Genomic DNA, 8,578 nt, shown 5'->3' with positions numbered 1-8,578 from the left:
TTTAACTTAATAAGGTAACTCGTGATTATTAGCAAACATTCTAAGACTCTCACATGTCTATTTAATCATCAATATACATCAAATATTAAAGTTTGAAATATATCTCAACCTGGTTTTAATCTACCTATAGGTATTGTTCTTATAATTTTAACAATAACAATCATTGCTGCCGCTACCTTCCTTTTTCTTTCCCCCGCACTTGATTTCTTGCTCTCCTTATGACTTTAGATCTCGCACACCCATAATAGTAACATAATACATCGTCTAACTTTGTTTCTGTCTATTTTGCTTCTCCTGGTATCATGTTCGTATACATAAAGAGTAGAAGTCTACCCTTTCGTTTTGAGTGATTAATACGTGTATAGTCATGAGGCATACCTTTGATTTATTCAACTTGGATATATTCAATTATGCCTTTTACCATATATATCCTGTTTTTATTTTTAAATCTACAATAAACAAGTAAGCCTTATTTACATTTGCTCTTTCGTTCTAAATTTGGAAACTTGATTTAAAATGCAAGTTTCATTGTATCTTTCGTTATAAGTAATACACAAGATGAATACCTTTATGCTTATAATTTTTCTATATCCGAAAAATATATGTGAAGGATATGTATCCTTATGTTTCTTCTTTTATTTAAATACATCAAAAGTTTTAAATTTTACGATTATCTATTCTCTAAATGATTGTTTTTGTAGAAACACTAAACTATGAATGCACTATTTTCAAAGATTGACATTTTTACACCTTTCTTAAAATAGTATTTTACTTTGCAATTTTCAGTGAGTTCCTAAACTCTCAACTTTGTTTTCATAAATAGTCTGACCCGTAAGCTTGAATTTGTCCTGACTTAGACAATTGGACAATTTCTCAAAAGTTTAATACAAATATTTCTATACAAATTCCTTTAATGACGACTTAAACCTTTAACCTTAATTAATCTTTATATTATTTTACTACTTTGTTGGATCGCCACACATGTATCTTCATTATCTTGGAATTATTACACATTTTGATAATAGTGAGATTAATTATCATTTTTAAACACACATTTTGATAACAGTGAGATTTTTATCACTTCTAAACACTTAAAATGCTATCTACACAATGTGATTTAACTTATCATAAACTTTCATCGCTTCCATTTGCAACAATGACTCTCTAAATATATTTATTCTTCGAATAAGGTTTTATTATTGTAAGAGTAACCGTAGTAGTAATTATAGCCTCGGAGATGCTCAATCATTTCGTAATTTATTTTGTCGACGACACTTAATTAGCCTTTACATTTGAGATGTACCAAAACTTCGTTGCCTACCCTTAATACGTATTTTTAGGAACTTACCCTCGATCGCTTCCCTTTCATTCGTGCTACCCCTTCTTATTTCGAAATATATCTTTTCCAGAGGTAATAGCTAACCCGGAAGTGAACAAATTGTTCCTAATCTCTTCTTTACTAGGCGGCGAATTTACACTTAGTGTTAATTTAGAATGCGACTTAAGCATCAATGCGGATTTAACGCTCAGTGCAGTTGGTGCTTTAGCAAAACTTATAACGTTCTTTTAAGTTAGATAATATCTAACTATATAATCTTTTTCAACTAGGTCGCCATGGTTGGATCATGATTTCCATGATCCTAATTTCTCGCAATCTAGACTGTAGAACTCGAATTAGGGAAACATTAATTTGATTATAGCTAAAGAGTTGGGCTGTTCCCTTGAAGAATTAACCCAAAATAATCAAAGAGCTCTTCAAGTCGTCATCTCTCCAATTATACAATTGTATTCGGCTGAGTTCTAATAGAATGTGTCACGAATTGAATTTCGGGACGAAATTCTTTCAACCGGGGGAGACTGTGACAACCGTCAAAATTCGAGTTAGTTATAGATTTGATAAACTTAGTTGCACATATAGGCACAACACATATTAAACTTAGTAATTAGAAGCTAAGTTATAACCTACTAGAAACTTGGAAACAGATAGAAACAATGGATGGTGTACTTAGATTTCACCTTGATATGTGAATTCTACATCTACTAAGCTGTAGTGACTATCCATATTTGGATCACTCTTTGACTCGAACAACATTTCATGAATCATATACACACATCATGCACTTGACCTAGAAGTAGAAGTTAGTTCAAAGTCTCATAGAAACTTAAGTCCAATTTGAAGACTAGGACTAGTATACTTGATTCCTCAATTTCGCTTGAATCTCGGAATCACTACATAGAATGCCAATAAACCGATAAAAATAAATTACAAACATTATTTATAACTATAAAAGAGTTATAATACCATAAGATAATTTAAAGTCTCAAATATTCTATTTATTTTGATATTCAAAGTTTATTAAACTCCAAAACCCTAAAAGCCCTAAAAACTCATATTTATAAACTTTAACCTTAAAAATCCTATAAAAACAATTATGAACCTTATAATATTATCTTATCATAATAATTATTATGAAATAAAATTCAATGAAAAATAAAGATTTAGTTATTAACATTTACCCTTGATTTATAAGTCAAAAATCAAGAGTTTTATGCATAAAAACTAGGTTAAGGTGCACATTTTATAAAAAGTTGGATATTTTTATAAAAGATTTGAATTTTTATAAAAGAAACAAGAGAGAGAGAGCCTCTCCTCCCCTAAAATCGGATCCCTCTCTCCCCATATCTCTCTCACACTCTCATTCTCCAACACACACACATCTCTCTTCTTTCTCTCTCTAGAAAACTCTCTCTACCTTCTCTCTACTTTTTCTCTCCAAACACCACTCCATTCTCTCTTCCTCCCTCTAAGAACCAAGAAATTTTCCAGAAAACAAACCCAAGAACACTCCTCAAACTCGAAATCTTCATCATCTTGTGGTATTCTTGAAGGTAAAATCGATTTCTACTTCACTTTTCCTTCAAGTTTTGCTCTTTTTCTTACACTTTCTCCTTCTTCATCTTCTTAAAACTTGTTTTCTTTTTGTTAAAATGGTTTTTACAACATGATGGATGTGTTTTAACACCATGCATGTATGATAAACAAGGTTGCATGTTCATGATCTTAGTGCAAAAAGCGATTTTAAGGATTAAAACATCAAACTCAAGTTAAGAGTTTTTGAGAAACAAAATTTTGTTCATAAATGCATGTATACATTTTGATAAGTTTTAATCTTTTGATCTCTGGAAACATGACTAAAATATGAGTTTATCATGATATATTTAAAATACTTGAAAAGATTTACTCAAGGAAATGATGAAAACCCACTTTTCTAACCAATCATCATGCATGCAATCTGCCAGATTTCTTTACCTGACTTTAAACTGTCATATCGCACTCATTTCTTAGCCAAAATTCGTGATTCTTTTTCTGAAATATAATATTTTGAGTTAGCTTTCAAACCCATCTGACCTCACTGGAAAATTCCAATATTTCGATTTTTACCAATTTTTACAAAACTGTTGGTCAAACAGCACTTTCCTTATGAACATTTGTTTTGTGTTGCATGTTCAAAGGACTTATTCATCACTAAAAATCATTCAAAAATTATTTTAAACTCTTAATATCATGTATTAATAGGAACAAAAAGATCTTGATTCAAAAGTCTTTGTAACATGTTGCAAAAATTGTCAAACTAACATCAATAATCTTTACATAAATCACAAGAACCAAGTTTTCTCTATACATTTTATTGAGAATTTAGGCATGGTTTTCAACATTAAAAATAAGAAAACAATTTTTCATTGTTGTTAAATTGTATGAAGATGCATTCTGGAAACTTTCAGCTCAATATATATTTTCTTTATTTTTATATGAAAATAATAAGAAAATAGAGTGTTAAATCATATAAAATACTTACACTAGTAAATAAATTCTGGAAAAATTCATGGATGATTCTTTAAGTTAATAAACATCTCCCATGAAGTTTCAATGACTTTTGTTACTGTTTAATATGATTTTGAATTTTCTTTTTGTTTAGCCCCAATAAATCATAAAACCACTTTAGACAAGTTGAAAAGGCTGTATAACAATTTTCGCAGCTTCTACCGGAGGTATAAGACTTAGAAAAATATTTTCAGAAATTTTCATAATGTATTCCTATTTTTCTCCGATTTTTGTATTTATAATGGACTAAAAATATAAAAACTAGTTCTGCTCATCCAAAATTCATGCAAATTTACCAGAACACCTTGTAGTACATTAGGAGGCTACATAAAAATTTTGATGATTTTTCTCTTCTGTATACTATTTTTCTCCTATTTTCTAAGATTAAATACACTTAAATACACAAAATCGGATTTCAGTATATAAAAACCACATTTAGTATTTTTCCCAGATTATCTACTCTGCAAATGAAGTGTACAAAAATTTTGGTAATTTACTTTAACTGTTTAATAATTATTCTCCAATTAATGATTATTTAAGAGGATAAAACAAAGAAAAATAGAAAGACTAATTGAAAAAATATCTTTTATATTTTTCACAGCTTCTAAATGTATAATAAAAGTGTTACAAAAATTTTGGGCAATTTTGGAAACTGTTTTCTATTTATTTCAATTTTTATTAGAATAAATGCTCAAAAATCATAAAATTGGGTTAAACAGTTTAGAAATCAATTTTTATATTTTTCCCAGCTTAATAATGTTTAATAACAGTAATACAAAAAGTTTGGGTAATTTTGGAAACTGATTTCTATTTTTCATGAATTTGTATCTATTTAGAGAATTAAATATATGAAAAATGGTTATACATATTCATACTCCATGAAAATTTATCTAGAAGTCTTTTAATACATTTAGAACTAAAATCTGAAGTTTGGTAATTTTTATTAACTGTTTAGTATTTTTCAAGATTTTATGGTTATTCAAGAAACTAAAATCGTGAAAAATAGTCAGACAAATCAAAAATTCAAGAAAATTTATCTTGAGGTCTTTCACTTCAATTAAAACTGAAATGCAAACTTTGGGAAATTTTAGAACTAAATTAATTTAGTTTTTGAATATTTAATCATTGGAACATCTCTTAAATTGTTAAATATTAGCATTTCAATAATGGGAAATTTCCACTTAAATTGTTATATAACAATTGATTCATTGAAATTTAATTTTCACAGAAAAATGTTTGTAACTTATCAATATTAAATTTTGACAAAATATTGGCATAATTCTATTGTAGTAGTAAGTATACTAGTGTTAGATTTCGATTAGAGACTCACTAGCGAATACCATTATTGTAGGAATCGATAGTGGTACAAGTGGAACTTAGCTCAAGGCATCATTTGCATCATCTCAATGCATATTGTGAGTATTCACGCACTCCCCTATTTTTGGTTTTTATGTTTTGGGGTGGAAAAGCATGTCCCGAAAAACTATTATTTGAATATTGTATTTAAATTGATTTGTATCAAACATGATTGCTATTTTATTGCTATGTCTCTCTATCTATGTCTATGCATCACGGAACATGAGAACTTCTCGTACTAAGGCCCTTCCCTTATCTCTAACCATTAACTCTTTGAGCCAATGGTCATTATGGATAGCGCTATTAGGAATTGACAACTCCTCACTCGCCCTATTTCTGGAGTGCATGATACCATATTCATCTATGGAACGATAAGCATAGATCTTGATAGGGCTTCAGTCATAGGTTTGGTTGAGACTCATTGTTTGCTCATACACATACAAACTCGTTACTTGTTATAGCAATAAACATGTTTATTAATTATAGCAATGAACTTTGTTTCTCATTACAACAACGAACTGTTATTACTGAAAACTTATATACATGTTTTAGCAATGAAATTGTTTGCTCCTTGTAGCAACGAAATTGATTGCTCATTTTAGCAATGAAACTTGTTTACTCGTTTGAGTAACGAACTTTATCTTCCATGAGAATATGAATGTTGCATCTTATTTGGGCAACATACCTTATCTCTCGTGATGACAAAGAACTTTGTTTCTACAAACTTATTTACTCATCTTAACAATATACTTTTATTATTGGAAACTTTTATCAAAACTTTGATTTCAATTCATGAAACCAATATTATTTTGTTTATCTGTGAGTACTCACCAACTATTTTTATAGTTGACGCTCGTTTTACATGCTTTTTCAGGAATCATCGAGTAAGTGGCACTTAGGGACACTTCACTTTTAGGAGCATTCGCATGTGTTGTATTTCAATTTACATTGTAATTTCTTTTAAAATTTGTTCAAACCCATTGTGAAATTGTAATGATTTTTAATACTATGGTTGGTGTTGTCTTTTAACTTTTGCTATGAAACCCTTTATACTGCCACGCCTCGTGTTTCCGCTTTAGCGGGGTGTGACACATGTTGATGGCATTGAGGAATTTTTCTTTGGTCAGAATAACCAAAGAATCGTTCACCAGATTCAGATGCACTTCTTGAATATTTTCAAGTGGTCGATATGCAGAGAAGGCACATTTGAAGAGGGTTGATAGAGGAACCACATCTGTGAAGGAATCGAAGGGACCAAACAGTGGGTGATTGGACAAGAACTTGATCATCAACTTGATCGGAGCATTATAAGAGGAATGCTCTTCGAACATCCATTTAATTCACCGTTGAGAAAAGCACTTTTCACATCCATTTGATGTACCTTGATGTTCTTGTGAGCTGCGTATGCTAAGAAGATTCGGATGGCTTCCATTCGTACCACCGGAGCATACGTTTCATCATAGTCAATACCTTCAAGTTGACTATATCCCTTGGCAACTAGCCTTGCCTTGTTTCTGACGACCGCACCGGATTCATCCAACTTATTCTTGTACACCCATCTAGTACCAACAATAGTGTGACCTTGCGGCTTCGGAACGATCTGCCAGGCTTTGTTTCTTTTAAAATTCTTCTAGCTCTTCTTGCATTGCGGATATCCAGTCTGGTTCTAGTAATGCTTCTCTGATCGTTCGGGGCTCGACCGAGGACATAAACGCTGTGTAGTGACAGTGATCAGATAAATCCTTGGAAGATCGAGTCTGGATACCTGCGGATGGGTTGCCGATGATTTGACCTGGTGGGTGGTCCTTCGTCCATACGTGTAGACGGGGTTGCAGATGATCAGCAGCTGCGGTAGAGGGAATGTCGTCAATATCGGAAGAGTCTGGGGTTGGAGATGGCAGTTCCCCCTAGACTTGAGAACATCCTGCTGAATTGTCTTGTACTGGAAAGGTGGGATCAGAGTTTTCTTACGCAGATGGTGAAGGTTTCCCCGGGATTGTAGACGGGAGTTCCCCTTGAACCTGAGTAGGTTCCCCTTGTATTGCGGATGGGAGTGTGATAATCCTCGAGTCTGTTCTTGTGTCAATGTTCTCTATGTTTTCATCATCCGAGTCCGAAGAGATGTTTGATGGTTGAAATCCTCTGCGGATAGGGATTGGAGCTGCATCTTCTAGTACTGGAACCTCGATGGTTTTTGTATGGTCCGGAGTTGAGTTTTCCCCGTCAACCGGCGAGGTGGAAGTATTTAGTGATACCTCATCGGATGGTGTAGGACCAGATACGTCAGCATGCTGCTGTAGAGCTTCCGGGGACACAAGAACGTCGGATAACTTGGCTGTTTCTACAGGGTCAAAGAGATCGTCATAGTTTACTTCAACTAGGTTTAGTAGACCCGAAGAAGCAGGAATATCACTTTCTAGGATTGATGTGGTTTCGGTTGATGGAGCGTTGTTGCGGATGTGATAGTCATCGAATTTCACATCGAAGCTTTCAATTATTAGCCTTGTGCGTCTAATGAGAACCCTATAAGCAACTTTGTTTGTGGAGTATCCAAGGAAGATGCCTTCATCAGACTTCAGTGCGAATTTATTAAGGTGGTCTCTGTTGATTACGTAACATCTACACCCAAACATATGGAAGAATCGGACATTTGGCTTGCGGTTGTTAAGGCACTCATAAGGAGTTTTACTGAGACGCTTGCATACAATGCTTCGGTTCTGCACAAAGCATGCGGTGGCCACTGCTTCAGCCCAAAAGTAGAGAGGAAGGTGAGAGAAGTTGAGCATAGATCTGGCTGCTTCTACCAGAGTGCAGTTCCTTCGCTCTACTACCCCATTTTGTTGCGGTGTGTAGGGAGCTGAGAAGTTGTGAGTGATGCCCTTTGAAACCAAGAAACTATTTAAGAGATGGTTAGTAAACTCGGTTCCATTATCACTTCGGATGCGTCGTAATGGTAACTTGATCTGAAGTTCAATTTCCTTGATGAAATTGATCAGCATCTGTGGAGTTTCTGATTTGAGTCTTAAGAAAGAAACCCAGATGAACCGTGTGAAGTCATCAACTATAACGAGTATGTATTTCTTGTGATGAAGACTGGCTACGGTAGATGGACCGCAGAGATCAATGTGCAAGAGTTCCAGTGGTTCAGAAAATGAGGAGTCAATCACCATGGGGTGACTTGTTTTGGATTGCTTTCCACATTCACATGCAAGACAGAGAGTATCATTGCTGAACTTGAGGACTGGAAGACCTCTTACTAGTTCTCCAGTGACCAAATTGTTGATGTAGCTGAAGTTGAGATGAGCTAGCTTGCGGTGCCATAGCCAGCTGACTTCGGAT

The sequence above is a fragment of the Lactuca virosa genome, chromosome 3 (genome assembly GCF_052849685.1).
Source record: "Lactuca virosa cultivar CGN04683 chromosome 3, Lactuca_virosa_CGN04683_v6, whole genome shotgun sequence".
Taxonomy (NCBI): Eukaryota; Viridiplantae; Streptophyta; class Magnoliopsida; order Asterales; family Asteraceae; genus Lactuca; species Lactuca virosa.
The sequence above is the reverse complement of the archived record's forward strand: the minus strand, read 5'-3'. Positions refer to the sequence as shown.